We start from the raw sequence: 22,001 nt of genomic DNA on the forward strand, positions 1-22,001 counted from the left end.
AGTAGCTCCATTGGATCAACAAGGGCAGTGGATCCAGGGAGTGAAGTGCCTTGCCCAGGATCACACGTGGTAGAGCCAGGATTTTCAGTCTGGAGTACAGGGGCAGGAGCTGCTAACCATAGGGGGCCCCATGGCCCCTTGAAGCCTACCCACCACTGCACACCCCTCTGGGAGCCAGGGCCAGCCTCCCCTACCTGCCACGCAGGGCCTCCAGGGGCAGGTGCTGACAGAGGGGACAGCCAGCTGTCGATAGAAGACACTGCCCTGGGGGGTGCCTGGGTGACTCAGTGGGTTAAAGCCTCTACCTTCGGCTCAGGTCATGATCTCAGGGTCCTGGGATTGAGTCCTGCATCAGGCTCTCTGCTCTGCAGGAAGCCTGCTTCCCTTCCCCTCTCTCTGCCTGCCTCTCTGCCTACTTGTGATCCCTGTCTGTCAAATAAATAAATAAATCTTAAGAAGAAGAAGAAGAAGACGACATTGCCCTGGGACAGGCAGGGGCGGAAATCGCCGTGGGATGGTGGAGGCTGTGGTGGCCATGATGTGGTTTCTCCAGGGCCCCTGTGGTCACACTCAGGACCCTGTGCCTACCTCCTGTGGTTTCTTCGCACACAGAGAGTCCTCCCCAGGGCTGGTTCTGTTTCCCAGAGCTTGGCCTGGGAGTCTGGATGGGACCCTCTTTAGTCCCTGCAGACCTCCCTCCCTTTCTCTCCTGGGATTGGTATTCATGTTTTGTAGAAAAGGAAACTCGGCTTCAGAGAGGGACAGTGGCTGGGCTGGAGTCACACAGCAGAAGACCTGAGCCAGGAGCCCTCAGCCCTTGGCTCCCTGCCTCCCTCCCCCGCCCCTGGCAGTCTAGACGTCTGGCCTCCTAAAGGTGAGTCCTGGGATCCCATCCAAACAAAAGACTTGAACTTGAATCCTGTTCTGTGCATTTCTGGGGATTCCAAATGAAGACATTCCATCAGTCTTCAAACATTTGAGCTCCTACCCCAAGCTCGGACCCCTTGCGCAAAGGATGGGCCCTGAGAGTATTATCTCTGACCTCCATTCATAGATGGAGTGGGTAAGGAATTGGGGTTCACATACCCTCTACCACCGGCTCTCTGTGCCCATTTCAACCTCCTATGCCTCAATTCCCTCATCATCCTCATAGTCACTGATGAGGGCAGAATCTCCACAGCTCTTGTTCACAGATGGGAGATGGAGATCCCACGGGTGCTAAAGTTTGCCCAGAGTCTCGCAGCTGGTGAGACGTGGTGTCAAGACAGAAACCCAGGCCAGGCTGACTCAGACATCCCCCGGGGCCCTCTGCCAACAGGGCGGGTGTGACTCAAGTTTGCAGGAAGAGGGGGAGGAGGGTGGGGTAAGTGGGTGCCGAGGGGAATCCAAGGCCTCTGTTTTCTCAGAAGTAGAAGTGCGTTTGGTGAGGTCTGGTGGAGCCAAGGAGAAGCCAGTAAGGGACCCCGGGAGTCTCCTTGATTCAGCCAGCTTGACAAGACTGCCGGTAAACGCGAGCTCCGTGCAGGGGCAGCTTTATTTCCACCTGGGCCTCTGAGGCCCCTACCTGGGCTCAGTCCCCAGCACCACGGAGGACATCCAGGCCCGGGAGTCCCCAGTCCTCTCTGGCTCCGCCCTAACCTGCTGGATGACTTCAGGCCCAGGCAAGACCTCTTAGGCTCCTCCAGTACCAGGAGAGGGAGCGGCTGAGAAAAGAGAGCCCCCGCTGGCCATCCTGCCCCTTTCAGAGGGGCGAGGGACGATAAACAAAGACATCAGTGTGTAACATAAGTCAAGCGGTGATGGATGGGGCGAAAGTCCGCACAAAGCAGGGAGGGGTGGGGGAGAGCGATGTGGGGGTGGGGGGAGAAGGGCACCATCCTGGGGGTCCGGGAAGACTGACCGAGCACTGAACAGGAGGGAACTGAACAGGAGGGAACGCAGGACAGGGCACGTGGGTAGACATCTGGGGGGAGAGCATTCCAGACAGAGGGACAGCATCGGGGACACCCGTCTGCAGGGGGATGGCTGGGGTGGGGTGGGGCAGGATGGGCAGGGCCTTCTAGTCACGGGAGGGGCTGGGGATTGGATTCTAAGGGTCCTCCCAAGTCCTTGGAGGTTTCGAAGGGGGTGGCGCAATCTCCTTTGGAATTCCCAGCCACCTTCCCCTGCCAGCAAGGAACAGCGCCCCCAACTGGAGGGAGGAATCCGAGCTAGTCTGAGGCCTTTTTCCCAGGCTCCTGAGTCCGCTGTGTGGGGGGAGAGGGTGAGCTACAAGCCCCTCCCCAGGGGACCATAGTCCATTAACCCGGGGCTTCTATCACTCAACAAACATATTTAGACACTACCCCTGTGGCCCGAGCCTTGCCGGGGCCAGTATCAGCCCTCCCTCAAGAAGCTGCCAGACCACGGAGTGACAGAAACTGAACTGTGTCACCATCTGGGGCCAGGTGCTAGGAGGGTCTGCAGCCTGAGAAGGCCCTGAGCAGGGCTCGTGGCCATCACGGAAAGCCTCTAAGGCAGGATGCCTACCGAATCCTAAAAGCCTATCAGCATTCAGCCACGTCGACTGTTAGAAGGGGGTCGACTGTTAGAAGGGGCCGGAGGGGTGGAGAGGGAACTCCAGGCAGGGGGAACAGCACACAGGGAAGCTCAGAGGCAAGAATGCGCAGGTCATCTTAAGGGACCCCAGATGATTAGTGGGCCTGTGATATGGGATGGTGGGGAAGCCGTGATCCCAGATGAGCCCAGACAGGGTAATGCCTTCCCCACTCTGGAGCTCAGTTTCCTAATCTGTTTAGTGAGTGATCAGAAGGAAGCAGGAGACCAAAGATGGGAAGGGACCTCATACTGGTTGGGCAGGTCCCAGCTGGCCCACTTGTCCCTCCTGCCTTTGTCTCAGTGTGTGGGAGGCTCTGATCCAGCAGCCTGGACCAAGAGAATGGAGATACAGTTTTGTTCTCATCCTTCTGCTTGGGGCCTCTCAGCTAAGAACAGTTACAAAAATTAATAGCAATATGGTTTTATGTCCTTAAGTAGCATTTCCTTTGGATTAAAGAAAGAAGTCGAGAAAAGAGGAGAAGGGAGGGAGGGAGGAAATAAGGACAAGGAGGCAGGAAAAAAAAAATAGATTGGGAGATTTGGTGGTCCCTGGGACCATCCTGTTTCAGCACCAACATCACACAGTCAGGGCTCAAAAAAGGAAGGTTACCCCAGTGAGCGGAGGTGAGGCGAGAGAAGGCAGCAGGGAGATCTGGTCTAGAGATGCGGTCCACAGTGTCAGGATAGCCTGGTAGATCCTGATATTCCACTTGGCCCGGGGCCCCTTCCAGCACTGAAGCCTGCTCTTGGCATTCTTCCGACAACACTGACTTATGAGTTTCTGATTGCCTACTCTGTGCTGGGCCTTAGACTACATGATTTCCATCTGTCACCTGAGCACAGAGAAGCAGGCATTACTGGCCCCATTTTATAGGTAAGGAAGCTCAAGGTTCAGAGAGGAGAAGTGACTTGTCCAAGATCGCCTAGCTGGCAAGTTACTGAGTATGGATCCAAATCCAGGTGTCTCTGTCCCCAGGACCTATATTTTCAACCACTGACATGGCCCCTATAAAGGACCAGATTTGGTGCATGTCTTCGCAAAGAGAAGAGCATTCCCATGGAAAAGCTGGAGAACTTAAGCACTTCTCCCACATATTGCAAAAGGTTATTCCTCTCCACTTCTAAAAAGTTCTGAATTCTCTTAGGGCTTCAATATGTTCATCTGTGAAATGGGCCAGTAACCTGGCCTGATGTGAGAATCCTGCCGGTTGATTTGCCAGGAATCAGCCAGGTTTGGGGCTTCTGGGACCAGTTCTGCACAGCTCTGTGCAGAGCGCAGAGCCTGACGCAAGGCTCAATCCCACTACCCTGAGATCCTAACCGGAGGCGAAATCAAGAGTCAAGGCCCACAACCAATGAGAAAGCCCCAGCACATTTATACACATGTATCCTTTGTAATCTTAGGTAGAAAGGCAGGCGTTATCACTACCCTGTCCGCTTTGTAGTGAAGAAAACTGCAGTTCAAAAAGGCAGATTGAGGGGGAGCCTGGGCGGCTCAGTGGGTTAAGCCGCTGCCTTCGGCTCAGGTCATGATCTCAGGGTCCTGGGATCGAGTCCCGCATCGGGCTCTCTGCTCGGCAGGGAGCCTGCTTCCCTCTCTCTCTCTCTCTCTGCCTGCCTCTCCGACTACTTGTGATTTCTCTCTGTCAAATAAATAAATAAATAAAATCTTTAAAAAAAAAAAAAAAAAAGCCTCTGCCTTTGGCTCAGGTCAGGATCTCAGGGTCCTGGGATCAAGCCCCGAATGGGGCTCTCTGCTTGGTGGGGAGCCCGCTTCCTCTTCTCTCTCTGCCTGCCTGCCTCTCTGCCTACTTGTGATCTCTCTCTCTCTGTGTTAAATAAATAAAATCTTTTTTTAAAAATATATTAAAAAAAAAAAAAGGTGGAGTGAGGTGTCTGAGTTCATGCAGCTGCCAAGTCTTTTGCCCCCAGGTCATAGGCATTCCAGATTTCTGTGGCTTCACCCACAGCACTGTCATAGCACTATTTTCTGCCAGCTTCACCACCGGCTCAGGTCCCTCTGTCCTCTCCCGAATTCTCCAAGCTGCTCTCCACTCAAGGTACTCTGTTTTTCTTCTGGGGAACAAGGAAGGGGATCGGGACTCTGAAACTGGAGTGGAAAGCAAGGAGCAGAGCAGAGCGGTCTACGCACCTGACCCCTTATCTGCATGTGGGCTCTGGCAGATGTCTCATGATGTATGTGGCGCTCTGGTGAAAAACCCGTAGGACAGGAAAACTAAGATCCACAAGAAGGTGAAATTGATGAACAGGAGGTAGGACTTGGACCCTGGCTTTCTGACTGCCAATGTCATGCCCTTGGCATTGGAGGGGGCTGCACCCAGAGGGTCGAAGGTCATCTGAGTCTTGATTTGAACTTTTCGCCTGGAATGATTAGCTGATGCTGACAGAAGGCTGTGATGGCAGGCCAGGAGGGAGCAAGGCAGGACATGAGTCTCGGGGCCATGATGTCGTCTATTTCTTCCTCTCCGTATGGAAGACAGCAGTTTTTGGGGGGATACAAGCAGCTAGTGGTTTGCTATTACACGTAAAATATGGTTGAGAGGGCACTAGATGAATACAACTCAGCTTTAAGGATGACTTTAACAAATTATTTATTCAGATCCAAATTGATATCAAGAACTCACAGAGAGGCACTCTGATTGGGTAAGTGTTGCCAAAGCTCTAAGAGGTTGGCTACGTTCCCTTCTTAATCACTTGAATGGAGGCCCAGGGTGGGGATGGCATTTCATTGATCTGGGATCGACAAGGTATCCCATAGGGAGTCTTTGGTCATGAGAAAAAAAAAAATGGATTCTGGTTAACTAAAGAAAAAAGTGGAAGGAAATTTCTTGGAAGGAGATGGAGTAGCTCAGAGAGTCAAAGGCGAAGCTTGGAAAGACCACTATCCAAGGCAGCTCCAGGATCTTAGAAGGGAGAACTGATGGGCGTGGCACTACTGTGGGGTGTTCCATGAAGGAAGAACAGATGCTGGGCTGTTACTCCAATGGAGGACCCCTTCAGGAGGCAAGGATGTTAGCTAATCTTATCCAAATTCCCAAAGATGGCACCTGTGGCTGGCAGGTGAGACCAGACTGAAGGAGAGGTATTTTGCAAAGGTTAACTTCAAATTCTTCCTTGGCTCTGAGAACCCAATATAGGTTGGGGCTATCTGGCGTCCCAGTAACCTAGAGACAAGACTAGGATTGCCCTTTCAGAGCCCCTGTAAGGAGCCTGCCAATAAATTTACACAGGAGTGCAAAGACATAGATGATCAAGGACGCACATTAGCATTGTTTCTAGAAACAGAATGCAGGAGATAATATCCCATTTCCCTAGGGACTGATTAAACACACTAAGCCATTATGAGTGAGGGAGTTCTTTTTATGTTTATATGGTAGAATCACCAGAAGATATGCCAGTAAGTGAAGGGAGCACAACACTGTGCATAGAGGAAGTTGCCCTATGTGCAGAGATTGTGGGGGGGCAGTTTGCAGATACATAAGAACCTGTAACTAGCGAGAGAATCCATATGACACGGTCACAGTAGTGGCCTCAAAGGAGGGGGACTGCAGGTCTGGGTAGACAGCAAGAGGAAGATTTGTTTTTCACTGTATATCCTGACAAACGGTTTGAAAATTTTCTGTGCATGTCTGCAAAAAGACCAACAACACCTTTTATGGCTTTTATGGCTGACTCAGAGAAGTGTGCGATCTGGTCTCGAAGTCCTGAGTTTGAGCCCCACGTTGGGTGTAGAGATTACTTAAATAAATAAAAAATTTTTCTTTTCTTTTTTTCTTTTTTTTTTTTTTTTTTTTAAGATTTTATTTATTTGACAGAGAGAGAAGGAACACCAGCAGGGGGAGTGGGAGAGGAAGAAGCAAGTTCTTCGGTGAGCAGGGAGCCAGATGCAGGGCTTGATCCCAGGACCCTGGGATCATGACCTGAGTTGAAGGCAGACACTTAAATGACTGAGCCACCCAGGCGCCCCCAATTTTTTAAAAAAATAATAAATAAATAGACCCTTTTACTTGGACTGGTTTTATTTAGTTAGTTAGTTAGTTAGTTAAAGACTTCAATCTATTCACTTGACAGAGAGATCACAAAAGCAGGCGGAGCAGCAGAGGGAGAGGGAGAAGCAAGCTTTCAGCTGAGCAGGGAGCCCAAAACAGGGCTCGATCTTAGGACCTCAGGATCATGACCTGAGCTGAAAGCAGACACCCAACCAACTGAGCCACACAGCCTTCCCACTTGGACTGGCTTTAGATTTACAGAAAAGTTGCAGAGACCATTCCCCTTACCTGTCACTCAGCTTTCCCCTAGTTACCATATATTACCCTTATCCATTTGTCAGAACTCAGAAATTAACATTTGGGGGGCACCTGGGTGGCTCAATGAGTTAAGCCTCTGCCTTTGGCTCAGGTCATGATCTCAGGGTCCTGGGATCAAGCCCTATATCAGGCTCTCTGCTTAGTGGGGAGCCTGCTCCCCCCCTTCTCTTGCCTGCCTCTCTGCCTACTTGTGATCTCTCTCTGTCAAGTAAATAAATAAAATCTTAAAAAAAAAAAGAAATTAACATTTGGTACAATACCATTAACAAGTCATAGAAATTGTTTGGATTTCACCACTTTTCCACCCATCTCCTTTTTCTGTACTAGAATCTAATCTGGGATACCACATCACACTGAGCTGTCTGGTCTTCACAATCTCCCTTTCATTGGTGAGAGTTTACTGGTCTTTCTTGTGTTTCATGATCTTAACAATACTTTTGAAGAGTGCTGGTTAGATATTTATAGGATTTGTGCACATACACTTTTAGGATTTTTTTAATTAAAATATTTATTTATTGAGAGAAAGAGAATGTGGGGAGGGGCAGAAGTGGAGGGAGAAACAGTGTCTCAGGCAGACTCCTTACTAAACATGGAGCCTGACATGGGGCTCGATCTCTTGACACTGAGATCAGACCTAAGCTGAAATCAAGAGTCAGATGCTCAACCAACTGAGCCATCCAGGTGCCCCTAAGGATGATGATGATGATGATGATTATTTTAAGATTTATTTATTTGAGAGAGAGCTGAGGGGAGGGGCAGAGGAAGAGAGAAACTTAAGCAAAGTCCATGCTGAGCACAGAGCCAATGCAAGGCTCGACCTCATATCCTAAGATCATGATCTGAGTCCAAACCAAGAGTAGGATGCCTAACCGACTGTACCACCCAGGCTCTTATCCCCAAGATTATTTTTTAAAGATATTTATTAAATACAAAAAAAAAGGAAGAAGAGAGAAACAAAAAGAAAGAAAGAAATATGGAAAGAAAGAAAGGAAGAGAGAAAGAATGAATAAATAAAAGAAAGAAGAGAAAAGGGATAGAAAGACTTTGGGGTTTCTCTCCAAAGAAAATTTTGCTTGAAGCAACAGCGAATGTGCTAAGAAAGGCACAATGATGCCAGTCTGACCCAACAGCTCTAGTCACCTGGTTCCTAGGCTAGTCTGAACTGCTGTGTTAAGAATTGTTTCTGTGATACTGTTCATGATAATAGGTGCAAAAATCGTCAACAAAACAGTAGTAAATCATATTTGCCAATACATTAAAAGGATCACACATCATGACCTAGTGAGATACATCATTTCAGGGATGCAAGGATGGTTTAAGCACCTCAAATCAATCACTATGATATACCACATTAACAAAACACAGGATAAAAATGATGTGATCATCTCAGTAGATGCAGAAAAAGCATTTGATAAAATTCAATGGCCATTTATGTTAAAAACTTTCAACAAGGTGAGTACAGAGAAAACACATTTCAGCATAATAGAGGCCACATATGACAAACCCACTGCTAACATATTCAATGGTGAAAAGCTAAAAGCTCTTCTGGGGCTCCTGGGTGGCTCAGTTGGTTGAACATCTGCTTTTGACTCAGGTCATGATCCCAGGGTCCTGGGATCGAATCCTGAGTTGGGCTTCTTGCTCAGCAGAGCCTGCCTCTCCCTCTGCCTGCTGCTTCCCCTGCTTGTGTTCTCTCTCTGACAAATGAATAAAATCTTAAAAAAAAAAAAAAAAGCTAAAACCTTTTCACTAAGATAAGGAGCTGGGCAAGGATGCCCACTCTCACCATATTTACCATAGTATTAGAAGTCCTAGAAACAGCAGTTAGGTAAGAGAAAGAAGTAAAAGGGATCCAAATTTGGAGGGAACTAAAACTGTCACTCTTCACAGATAACATGATATCGTATATAGAAAACCCTGAATATTCCTCCCAAAAAACTATTAGAACTGATAAATGAATTCAGTAAAGTTGCCAGATAAAAAACACACAGAAATCTATTGTTTTTCTATACATTAGTAATGAACTATCAGAAGAGAAATTAAGAAAAACTTCTATTTATAGTTGCATCAAAAAAAGAATAAAATACCTGAGAATAAATTTAACCAAGGAGGTGAAAGACCTGTATTTTGTTTGTTTTTAGGATTTCATTTATTTATTTGAGAAAGAGAGAGTGTGTGAGAGAAACAGCACAAGCGGGAGGAGCAGAAGAGGGAGAGGGAGAAGCAGATTCCCTCCTGAGCAGGGAGTCTGATATGGGACTTGATCCCAGAACCCTGGGATCATGACCTGAGCCAAAGGCAAATGCTCAACTGACTGAGCCACTGAGGGACACCAGAAAGACCTGTATTTTGAAAACTATAAGACACTGATGAAAGAATTTGAAGATGAAACAAACTAATGGAAAGATACACCATATTCATGGATTGGAAGAACTAGTATTGTTAAAATGTCCATACTACACAAAGCAGTCTACAGATTCAGTGCAATCCTCATCAAAATACGAATGGGATTTTTTTTCCCATAGAACTATAACAAAAATAGTCACAGGAATGTACTGTCAGCATAAGGAATAGTCAATAATGTTACAATTACTTTGTTGATGACAAATAGTAACTGGACCTATCCTGGTGATCATTTTGTAGTATATAAAAACATTGACTCATGATCTTGTACACTTGAAATGAATATCATATTGCATATCAATTATATTTCCATTAAAAAATAATTTTCTCTGTGGGATGACAAAGAGGGCTCCTGGCAGCTCCAGACTTCCCCAGTCCTTATTGTCTACAATCTCAGAAGCTGAGAGGGCCACTTTGTTGTTAATTTTAGGTAAAAATCTTGGAGAAAGTGCTCATTGGCTGGCTTGGGTCAAATGCTCATCCCTGAACCAATCACTGTGGCCAGGGAGATGCAGCACTCTCATTGGCCAGCCAGGGATAAGCCTGCCCCTGGACTGATACTGGGGCGGGGGGGGGGGGGGGTGCTGCTCTCCACAAGCTGCACCAGATAAAAGCACTTTTATTACTTTCTCTTGTAGGGGGAAGAGTCCCATGCTACCAGAAGCCAAGTAGCCAAGCTCTAACATTCCTAGCATGAGCATCTAAGGGCTACTAGCTTCTACATGGAATCACAGGTGGCTACTGTTATGGGTTGGCAGACCTGTGTGCCTGCCATCATCGAGATCAAGCTCACCACACTGCATCCATTGAAAATCCCACCTCCACTCACCCCTGTGCCTCCAGCTCTCTGATTGACTTATTTCACTCAGCATAATACCTTCTACTTCCATCCACATTGTTGCAAATGGCAAGATTTCATTTTTTAAAATATTTATTTATTTATTTGATAGAGATCGCAAGTAGGCAGAGAGGCAGGCAGAGAGAGAGGAAGGGAAGCAGGCTCCCTGCTAAGCAGAGAGCCCAATGCAGGACTCGATCCTGGGACCCTGGGATCATGACCTGACCTGAAGGCAGAGGCTTTAACCCACTGAGCCACCCAGGTGCCCCAAGATTTCATTTCTATTTTTTTTTAAGATTTTATTTATTTATTTGATAGAGATCACAAGTAGGCAGAGAGGCAGGCAGAGAGAGAGGAAGGGAAGCAGGCTCCCTGCTGAGCAGAGAGCCCCCATGAGGGGCTCAATCCCAGGATCCTAGGATCATGACCTGAGCTGAAGGCATAGGCCCCAACCCATTGAGCCACCCAGGTGCCCCGATTTCATTTCTTTTGATGGTTGCATAGTATTCTATTACATATATATATGTATATGTATATAGATAGATAGATATGTAGGTAGGTAGATAGATAGATATGTTATATAGATAGATAGATAGATGTAGATCTCTCACATCTTCTTTATCCATTTATCTGTTGATGGCCCTCTAGGCTCTTTCTATAGTCTGGCTATTGTGGACATTGCTGCTATAAACATTTGAGTGCACGTGCCCCGTCGGATCACTACATTTATATCTTTAGGGTAAATACCCAGTAGTGCGATTGCTGGGTCATAGGGTAACTTATTTTCAACTTTTTGAGGAACCTCCATATTGTTTTCCAGAGTGGCTGCACCAACTTTCTCACCAACAGTGTGGGAGGGTTCCCCTTTCTCCGCATCCTTGCCAACATCTGTCGTTTCCTGACTTGTTAATTTTAGCCATTCTGACTGGTGTGAGGTGGTATCTCACTGTGGTTTTGATTTGCATTTCCCTGATGCCGAGTGATGTTGACCTATGCCTCTATCTTCTCTGTGTCACACTCCCGCATACACAAAAATAAAAATAAAAAATAAAAAAATGGAGTGTCTTTTTTGTACTTTTCACCACTATAGAGGAAAAAGCTTGAAGATTAATAGCCAACAAGGAACAGAAACATTGTGTCATAAGGTCAGAAACTATATTTAAATGGATGCTATGTTTTTATTGTTGCATATGATGCCCTAGGGAGGAAAACTGATGAAGGCCATTGAAACTTGTTTATGAGGTGTGATGAGAGCTTTGGAAAAAAGACATTGTGTAATCCCAAGCAGAATGATCAGTTTATTGATTGATTTAGTAAGTAGTACAAGTATAAAAGCACAGAATTGTCAAAAATTTAAATGTGAACTGGAAATGAGGTTGATGACCATTATTGTCGGGAATCTAGGTATGGAGTAATGAAAACCCAAGTCAACCAGCTGAAAGAGGAAAGGGAGTTTATTAGAGTGGCGAGCATTGCTGTATACCTCCCCAGCATCAGTTCCCCTCCCATGAGTGCCCCCCCCCCCAGCTCTGGGGGTGAATTCCTCACCTCACATTTCCCACAGTTAGCTTGCTCATCAGCAGGCAATCCAAGTTCTCCTGATCACAGCAAGCCTTGAGTATTGGTTTGCTGGTTGCGAGAAACAGATTGTTTGCTTCTGGGTGGTAGGGCTACAGATGTGAGACATTGACCTGCTACCACCAATTTAGAGTCAGTCAAGACACCAGCCAAGGAAAATAACAACATGCCTTGGGGGCATATGGCATATGTGAAAGAAATGGAGCCAGAACCTTGATCATACTGTACCAGAAGCCCTTACTCTGGAGATTTTAGTTAAACGAGCTAATTGATTCCAATTATTATTTGATTTGATTGATTGATCCAATTATTAATTGATTCCAATTATTATTATGGTTTTCTATCACAATGGTTCCAACTGATGTATTGGCTCATGTGCTAAAAAGTCCAGGGTGAAAGCTTCAGGAATGGCTGGTTCAAGGTGCTCAAGTAATGTCAGTAGAAATCTATCTTTTCACTCATCTCTGTGCTACTTTCATTCTCAGCCTGAGTCTCCTAGTGTGGAGCTGCTCCAGCTTTACATCCCAGTAGTTCAGCAACCTATGGGAAGAGAAGTGTCCTTTCAGTGGCTTCTACAAAAATCCTGGGCTTGAGTCTTATTGGCCTGTTTTGAGTCATGTGCTGGTTTCTGAGCCAATCACTATGGACAAGGAGGGATGCTCTGATTGGCTCAGACATTGTTATACACCCACCCCTGGAGCTGGAGTGTAGGGACAATCTCTCCCCTCAGCCTATTCAAATTCCTCTCAAGAGGTTAGCTTTGGAATCAGGAGAACCTGGGTTTTCCAGTACTGTTGCCTTTTAGCATTATGATCAAGGACAAATTGAATCTCATCTATAAAATGGGGATAAAGATGGTCTCAAACTCAATGAAAGCTGTTAAGAGGAAGTGAGATGATCTATGCAAAGCATTTGCACAGTGCTCACTGCTTTGTTGTTATTACTATTACTGTTTCCTAACTCCAGTACCTCTACTTCCAGGAAGGCTGCCCTGATTACTCCCTCCCAGGAACTAAAGGAAATTTTCTCCCTGTGAGCTCTCACAGCTCTTCGTCTTATGATTTTCTATGCAGTGTTTCAGTTTGTGCTCCTGTTCATGATTCGTCTTTGCCCTTTTAGACTTCCAGCCCCTAGAGGAGCAGAAGCTTCACCTCCACATCTTAATAAGAACTACTGCTAACACCCATCTAGGGCTGGTTAAAAAAAAAAAAAAATTCAACCGAGTAAGTTTTAAAGGTCTACTGGACTTTTTTAAATGATTCATGAATTAAGCAGCACCTGACCTGGAAGCAGAGGGAAGCTCCAGGGCAGGTGTCCAAAACGGAAGGTTAAGTGGGAAGCATCATTCCCACTTCACAGATCAGGAAACTGAGGCCTCAGGGGACCAGTGAGACAGCCAAGTCAAGCAGCATATCAGTGGTAAGAAGTCAGCTATTTCTGGATTCCCAGCACAGGGCCCTTTCTGCTGGCCAAGGGATTTTGAATCTAGAGTTCAAACCTTCGGTAAAGATCCTTGGGACCTCCTTCTGCACCTCTACAGGGTGACTGTTACAGGATTTCTTTTCCCTTTAGTCCCCTTTGTTCTTGGTCATATGCTTTGAAGAATGAAGAGGTAGACCAGATGAAGAGTGCTGGGCAACAAAGCAAGGTTTACTGATGGATAGCTATCGAGCAATGGCACAAATGTCCCGGAGAGGGAGGGGACCTGATTGGGTTGCCACCAAAGTTTCTAAGTCTAGGGGTGTGTGTGTGGGGGGGTTGTTTTATAATGATTAACCCTCCCTGCTCCTGTCATCCAGTCAGGGTTTTGTCATCTACCTATCAGAGGGGAAAGGGTGGAGGGTTCCTTCTAGGTTGGTGTAAAATCCTTCTAAGGGTGGTTTCCTCTTAGGATGGGTTGGAGGGCAAAGGACACTTGTCCCCTCCTGCCTTTCTTCCCACTACCCTGCATTAATTCTTTTCACTCAGCATGTTCTCCTTCCTAAGACATCCCTTGGCCTGCATGGCCATCTCGATGCTTTTGGAACACCGCTCTGACCGGCCCCAGTCACTGCCTCATTATGCATCTGGAAGCAACCTCCAAATCCTAGTGAAAGAGGATTTTACCCCCATTTTGACCTCAAATATTCTAATTAAGTTCTTTCCAGCTTCTCTTAAAAGATCTGCAAAGCATCCCCTGGGGGAATGGAAGCTATCTCCTTCAAGCAATAAGGACTGCCCTGAGCCAGCAAGACCTCACCCACAGGTGATCCACTCCAAGACAGTGATGGACGGATCTTTACTGCACACCTGCGGGGACCCACTGACCTTTGTCCTACATTTTCTTTGCATAAACCTGGAAGTATTTTCAGCACTTTGGAGACAGTTTTGAGAAATGAGTCCACTGTCTTCCTGGTTTGGCTCAATGAAATAAATTCCTTTCCTGCTTTAATTGTGCTTGTCTCTCTGCCTTTGGATTTTGTCAGTGGCAAGTGGTGGGACATGGTCTGTTTGGGAGCCCTGGAGCCAGGCGCTTGTATATCCCTGGGCTCTGGCTCCATGGGGAAGGGCGGATGAAGTGTCAGCTCCACCCCTGTGCCCTGGGACTGCTTTGGGTTTAGGCAGTGTCTGGCTTATCCTGCAGCCTCTTCTGTAAGACTGTTTCCACGCTCTGGACCAGAACCTGGATCTGAATCACAGCATGGCTGTCTGCTACATCTGTTTCCTCATCTGGAACTAGGGGAACTAGGACTGCTGACCGACCTTAAGGGCTCATGGTGAAGGTGTATTCAGAGAGGGACCATGAAAGACAGTGAGATGCTTCACATCTCAAAGCAGTTTGGGAAGGAGACACCTCTTGGAGGAATGCAGGACTGTCCCCTCTGACCTTGCACTTGAGTGGTGGTCTTTCGGCCTCAGTTGGCCCTGCTCCACTCCCCAGCCTGGCTCTTTCTCCTGCTCTCCGATTTACTTCCTGGGTTGTACTTAAGATCATCCTCTCTCTCCCTCTTTTTTTTTTTTTTAATCTATTTATTTACTTGTTATTTATGTATGTGATCTCTACACCCAATGTGGAACTTGAACTCAACCCCAAGATCGAGTGTTGCATTGCTTCTCTAACTAAGCCGGCCATGCACCCCGCCCCCGCCATGGTCTCTTTATCTGTATCCAGGTCTCTCCTCATAATTTGCATGTTTATGTCTGCGACTAGGCAGACTTGTTAACTGGGTGCAGAAGGCAATGGGCTCTACACGCGGGAAAATTGGCCTCGATGACCAAGTCCTGGCATCTCTCCGAATCTCAAATTCTCATCTGTAAGATGTGGACAATAAGACTGCTCACCTTGTGGGGCTGTGGTGAGGTTTAGGGTGGGCGCTGTTTAGTGTTTGTTTTATAATGGTCCAGCATCCAGCCGTACGTGGCTATTTAAGTTAATTAATTAAAGTTAAATAAGGTCTTAAAGATTCAGCTCCTTGGGTCACATTAGCCACATCCCAAGCGCTCATATGTGGATGGCACAGCTAGAGAACATTTCTATCATTGCAGGAAGCACTACAGGGCAGCTCCATCTAGGGAGAGCCCTAGAGCCCGCACCGGGCACCTACAGGGTGTGTAATTCATAGGAAGCTTCAGACTCTGGGGACAGGGATCATGGTTTCATGAAAAGCTCTCCTCTTCCAGAAGGCCCAGCAAAGAGTGAGTTGCAGCTTACAGGGAATGTTGGACTGGTTGAGGGCCTTCTCCAGCAGAGGGGCGGGCTTTGGTTCCTGCCACGAGGCTAATTAACTATCCCGGTGGAGAAGGGACATTGAGCAGTGGGAGGGGGTTGCAAACCCTGGGGAGGAATTTCTAACATCTGGAACCACCAGTGTTGGTCTTTGTAGAGGAAAAATGGCCACGTGACTTCACAACTGCATTAGTCTCTGCGTTTCTCTCTCCTCATCCCCCCTCTCCTTCCCCTCCCTCTCCTTTCTTTCCTCCCCTTCCCTCTGTTTCTCTCTCTCTTCTCCCCTTTCCTTTTGCTCTTATCTTTTTCCCTGAGAAAGGAAGTCTAGATTTCAGCTTGGAAGAACAGAAGGGAGGTCTTCATCCATTGGACTTCTTCATGGAGAGGAGGAATAGAAAGCTCAGAGAAGTGCAAAGACTTGTCTAAGGTCTCTTAGTAACTGAGGGCAGAATGGGACTCAGAGACGCAACTTCCCGAAAACCAGAGCTTGGCAGAGTGTTAATGTCACCTGGGCCTCCTTAGAACACGGGCAACAGGGATGGCGCTGTCTGCCAACCCAGGGAGCTCTGAACCACACCCCAGAATCTGCTCTGAGGGGTTTCTGCTGATGCCACCCTGTCTGGAGTGGGTTAGTCAGCCGCAAGGTCCCAGGAACCTCTCCAAGGTCTGCCTCTTGTCCAGCTTCTTCTTCGACTCCTTTTGAGCCTTGCACAGAGCCTGGTGCCTCATGGGCCCTGGATGAACCAGATGGAAGGGGCAGCTGTGTTGCTTTTGTGAGTTTCAGGTCGTGTAAATTCCTCATGCGAGGATGACGGTGGGCCAAGGGCTCTCCATTTTTAGTGTTAAGGATCTCTCTGGCTGTCTAGCAAAGCCGATGCATCCCTTCTCAGAAAAATTTTTGAGTGTGTTTGATTGAAGAATTAACACACATACGGAAAAGGGCACACACCTGAAGTATACATCAGTGAATTTTCACAAAGTGAACACACCTGTGTCAACGGCACTCAGCTCAAGAAACGGAAAGTGACCAGCGCCCCAGAGCCCCTGGCCCCTTCCAGGCTCCACTTCTTGAGAGAAGCCCCTGTGGGAATAATGTTTTCAAGTGCACACTGCAAGGTTCAGAACGGAGTTTCCGAGCTGGTGGAGGACTCCGTGTGCGTGCCTGAGGGTGGGGAGATGCTTGTGGAGTATGGGGTGGGGGTTTTGTGGGGAGGTGTCTGAGTGCGTGGGTTCGGGTATGAATTCGCGAGGGTTTGTGGGCGATTGGGGGGGTCCTTGAGATGCATGCGTGGAGTTTGGGGGTACGCTTGAGGGATTTGGGCGTAGGTCGAGCGGCACGACGGGAGCGTTCTGCACTCTGCGCGGGGTCTTGGGTTTGTGGGGGGAGGTCGCGGGGGCGGGCCCTCGGTGGGGGCGGGGCCTCGGCAGGGTGGAGGGGCGGGGCCGGCGGGCGCGCGCACGCCGCCGGCGCGCCCCCTCCCGGCCGCCATGTTGGCTGGTGTGTGGGTGTCAAACGGAGCCAGACGCGGCGGCGGCGGCGGCAGCGGCGGCGGCGGCGGCGGCGGCTGCGGCGGCTCCGCAGGCTCCGGTCGCTCCCGCCTCACCAGCGCTACCCGCGGCCGCAGCCGCGCAACCAGGCAGGCTCGGAGGAGCGGAGGTGAGCCGGGGCCGACGAGCCTCGGGGGGCGGGAGCCGAGCCCCGGGACGCGGACCCTCCCCTCCCCAGGGCACGGACTCCCTCACGGCGCCGCTCCCCTCTAGCCAGCCCCCCAGAGCATGCACCCAGGTGTCCCAGCTGGGTCCCACTCAGGTGGGACCTCTTTCTTTCCCACCAGGCCCCGCCCCACGGGCTGGAGCATGGCCCCCTCCCCATCTGGATCCCTCTTTCCGCTGCAAGCCCCCCCCCCCCCCAATTTTCCCATCTGGAAGCTCTTCCTTTTACATCCTCCGGAGTCTGGGGCTCTCCTCTTACTCCCACCCCAGATCTAGGATCCTTCTCAGGCCCTCATCCTCTACCTTTCAGCTTGGAACAACCCCGCCCCACCTCCCCAGAGCACTTTCCTCCCCTCCTCGGGCCAGGCGCCTCTTTCCTCCCGAGCCGAGCGCGATCTCCCTCCCGCCCCCGTGCACCGCCCAGCCCCTGTTTCCTCCAGGAATAGGGGGAGGGGTCCTCTCTGTCTTAGGATCCGGTCCCGTCCCCCCTCACCTTCGGGCTGGAGCGGGGCCCTTTTCCCTCCCCAGGGACCAGGTTCTCCCTCCCCACCCCCGACCCCCACAGCACAGCGGGGACGGGGGCGGCAGAGCCTGGTTCCAGCTGCCTTTTGTTCCGCGTGGGATGGCAGAGACCCCGCCCGACGGCCCTGTTCGGCTAATTCGGGTGGGTGAATGGGTGCGTGGGGCCGGCCTCTTCAAGGAGACCCTTCCTCTCTCTGCCCGTGGGGCGGTTCCCCCTGAGCTGAGCGCGTTGGGAGAGGCTGGCCCTTCCTAGAGGAGTCCGTGCCAACAGGTTTTTGTTTGCGACCTGAAGTTGGCCCAGTGGCTTTGCGGGGAGTATTGGGGAGGATGGGGGCAGCTTGCTCTCCCCAGAAACCCCAGCAGGGGCCTGTGAAAGTCCATTCCGCCACTCAGGGGCACGGCCTGGGGTCCCTTCACTGATTTGTCCGGGGGATGCATCTGAAATCCGCGCTTTAAGAGAGGATGGGGCTTGACCATGTTGGGCTTCAGGTGGGGGAAACTGAGGCCCAGAGATGTAGTGATTTGCCCAAGGTCATGCAGTGATACAGTGTCATTGCCAGAACTAGAAGCTTGGTCTCCGGGGTGCTCTCTTCACACATTTGAGAAATTTTTTTAAAGAGAGCTCTTCAGGATAACACCCCCTCCCCCTTTTTATTTTTAACATTCACACAAGATAATGGGCTGGGAAAGATGTGAAGTATGAGTTCTACCTTTCTACCTCCAAAAAATGCCCTGTGAAAGAAGAGGTTGGAATAGGAGGTTAACATAATTGAAAAAGGTGAATTTTAATTACCTCCCCTCCCAATTACGTAAGATAATGAGGATTTGGCAGAAAACATGTACGTCTTGTAGCTCTAGATACCAGATGATAGGTACTGGCAAAATCATATACTGAATGCCGCACAGCAGTGATTGAGTTCATACTGATAATTAAGTTTTCATCTGTATTTAAATGAACATCAGAAGGGACTACAGGTTTTTTTTTTTTTTTTTTTTTCCCTGACTTGTTCTTATTCCAGTGATTGTATTTGGGATCAGTGATGGTGTCAGAGAAGCCACCAAGATCTGCTCTTTTCTCTATCTGCATTTTTGCTTTTATATTTTTAAAGCTTACTAGTTTCTTTAGTTTTAATATGGGCTTAGTCATGTTACCACTGGGCTTTCTTCTGTAAGCGTTGCATGAGATAATACTGGCCAGTAAAGAGTTAGACAAAGGGCAAATTATTGTTAAGACACGATTCAGGATTGCATCCCACAGGGCCCTGGACCTAGAGCAAGTTTGGATGGTCCTGTGGGATGTACTGATCTCTCCCCCTTTACGCAAGCTTTTTGCCTCCTTGAACCTTGGGTGGTTTGATGGAGAACTCTGTCCCAGCAAGGTGTGTTGTGTAAAACACGGTGGCCGATGTGCAGAGATGTAACTTGCAAGTGATGATACCTAGCTTGGTGTATGCAGCCTTGGAAATGGCCCATCCCTTGTAAAAAAAAAAAAAAAAAAAGCCTTTGTAGAAATATAATTGATGCCTCCTAACATAACTGTCTTTCCTGGTAAGGTGTGAATTTCCTAAGAGTTGGGATTCTGATAAGAGTCCTCCAAAAGTAGATGGAGGGTTTTTAGGACTTTGATTTGTTTTAATGGCTTGATTTGTTTTAATGGCATCAGAACTTAAAAGTGGGATCCCCCCCCCAAAGATTGCATTAAGATGAGGGTAACTTCCAGTTCTTTGTGGACTAAAGTGCCAAGAAATTTTCGTGCACGGAACTGTCCTTTCATACTCCTGGAAGCGCATTAAAGTTTTTAAGGCTTTTTGGCAGTTGTTCCTCCTGTCTCCCAGGACCTTCCTATCATATTGACAGATCATGGATGACTGTGGTGTTTGTTGTTTCATGGCATGAGTACCTGGTGACCCTGAGCCTTGCAGAAATGAAAGGGTTTGGGGCGCCTGGGTGGCTCAGTGGGTTAAGCCTCTGCCTTTGGCTCAGGTCATGATGTTAGGGTCCTGGGATCGAGCCCCACATGGGGCTCTCTGCACAGCGAGGAGCCTGCTTCCTCCCCTCTCTCTGCCTGCCTCTCTGCCTACTTGTGATCTTTGTCAAATAAATAAATAAAATCTTAAAAAAGAAAAAAAAAAGAAATGGCTTGCATTTGGGGAACTTGAGGTTGGGGGATATGAGGAATTTTCTAGTTCAGACCCTGCCACCCATCTGTCTGCTGAACTCTCTTCATCTGTTCGGTTTAAAAGAACGTCTTCTGTGTAGCCCTTGCCAGCCAGTGCCACCAGTGCTTCTCTCCAAGCCTCAGCGCCCCCCAGCAGTCTTTGGAGCAAGCACATAATCACTTGATCTCTGTATCTGGGGCTCTTGTGGCACTGTGACGTCTTGAAGGCCAGTCTTGCTCTACTTCTCCAGCACCTACCCCAGTCTCTGACACATGGTAGATGCTTAGTGAAAGTCTGAGATGTGGATGAGTTGCCCTGGGCAGGGGCGGAGGAGCAATCTTTTATTGATCCCCTACTACAGGGTTCACGGTTCTCTCTTGCTCTTGCAAAAACCACTACTGTTAGTCTAGCTGTCATGTGTCATATGGGTCTGTCATGTTACGTAACACACGGGTGTCATCGGCCACAGGCATATTATCCCGCTTCTGCAGTTGAGGAAGCTGAGTGAGGCTCAGAGGCTTAAGCCATGTGCTCAAGGTCACACAGCTAGTAAATGATGGGGCCTGGATTCGAATGGGTTTGTTGGATTCAGAGATATTCTTACACTTGCTTTCTCATTTGAGAAGCCAAGTCTCACAGAGACGAGGAAACCTACATCAAGGCCTACTGCAAGTTGATGGCGGACTGAGTCCTGTGGGACAATGCAACTAAGATTGAGGAGGGCGGGAGAGAGCACATTTTGTTTTTGTCAGCTACACTGTGAAATGACTGTTTATGTCCATCTGTTGAGTTTTTGAAAATTGACACGCTTTCTGATCACTTTGTCAATGGAATTTTCTTTGGTCTGATTGAGCTTGTTCGCGGTCTCTAAGAATAGAAACTTACAAAAACAAATAGAGTGAAGTAAGTGTCAGCCCTTCAGTGAGTGTATTGAGTGTAACCCATCTATGGACTTTTTGACTAGATCTATTTTCCTGTCATGTGGTTAAGTTTTTTATGTCTTGAAATGCAAAGTTGTGTCAGCAGACTTTTTTAACATCATTTCATTTTGTCTTCACATCAACATAGAAATAGGAAAACAAAAAAGGGCATCTGCACGGATCAGCCTGTTAAGTGTCCTTTTCTTATCTCAGCTCAGATCTTTAAGTGACCTATTCTTGATCTCAGCGAGATCTTGATATCAGGATTGTGAGTTCCTGCCCCCTATTGGGCTCCGAGCTGGCCAGGAAGCCTTCTTTAAAAACAAAACAAAACAAAAAAAACCCCACAAACAACCATATAAGATGGGATTACCCCACCCATCTTCGAGGGAGATAGAGACCCAGAGAGGTTAAGTAACTTGTGGGGAACTGGCACAGCTGGGAGTCAAACCAAGGCCTGGGTGATTCCCAAACCTGGCTTCCTACCCCATCAGCCCCTCTGTGTTAGGTATGCTTATCTAAATTATGGCCTACACTTGTGGTCTTGAAAATCACCACCAAGTCGATGTAGAAGGCTGGGAATGGCGAATGAGAGTTCTTTTTCCTAACCTAGGATCTGTGAAAGCCCTGTGGGTTGAATGTCAAGAGTTTAATGAACCACTTGAACTGATAGATGCCAGATTTAGGATTAGATTTAAAAAAAAAAAAAAAAAAAAAGGTTTGCCTCCTTTGAACCAGATCGGCAACATTGTTAAAATGCCCAGTGTACATGCATTGGATTCTTTCTGGTGACTCATTCCCAGCATCCCCAGGTGCTGGAACCTTTGTGCCTGGGCACCGACAAGCCTTCCTGTCGGTCAAGGCTGCACTTCAAGCGCTCTGGAGACAGAACAGGTAACTTCTTCTCTTTCTGTTCAAAGCAGTGCTAGGCAGCGGGTGCACAGAGGCCTGTAAATGAAGGGACCACCCCCCCTTCTTTTCATGGCAACCCCGCTGATAAATGGAACAGGGAAAATCAGGCTCGTCCTGAGGGATGGCTGACCGTCTAAGGCTGATGCATGATGTGGATTTAAAAGCATCTATAATTAATCACTTCTGAGTGCAGGCTTCAGCCTTCCTCTCACTCCCACCCCTCTTAAGCTAATGTCATCGTCGCATCACGGTGGCTCAGTAGCCGAGGGCACCAAATGGTACAGACAATTTGACTACAAAGGCCATGTGAGAAATAGCTTTGGA

The 22,001-nt window shown here is 48.3% G+C and overlaps 1 protein-coding gene across 4 annotated transcripts in view; it reads left to right on the top strand.

Moving 5' to 3' along the window:
- Window positions 1-16,939: 16,939 nt before the first annotated feature.
- Window positions 16,940-22,001, top strand: part of EPN2 (epsin 2) — an 82,651-nt gene continuing 77,589 nt past the window's right edge. For 2 of the 4 annotated variants that reach the window (XM_082706910.1, XM_082706912.1), the window contains exon 1: window positions 16,940-17,108. The gene's annotated coding sequence lies outside the window, so the exon portion shown is untranslated. The remainder of the gene's footprint in view (window positions 17,109-22,001) is intronic. The other 2 variants (XM_082706908.1, XM_082706909.1) reach the window with 1 other exon arrangement.

This window comes from Mustela nivalis (genome assembly GCF_964662115.1).
Source record: "Mustela nivalis genome assembly, chromosome: 17".
Taxonomy (NCBI): Eukaryota; Metazoa; Chordata; class Mammalia; order Carnivora; family Mustelidae; genus Mustela; species Mustela nivalis.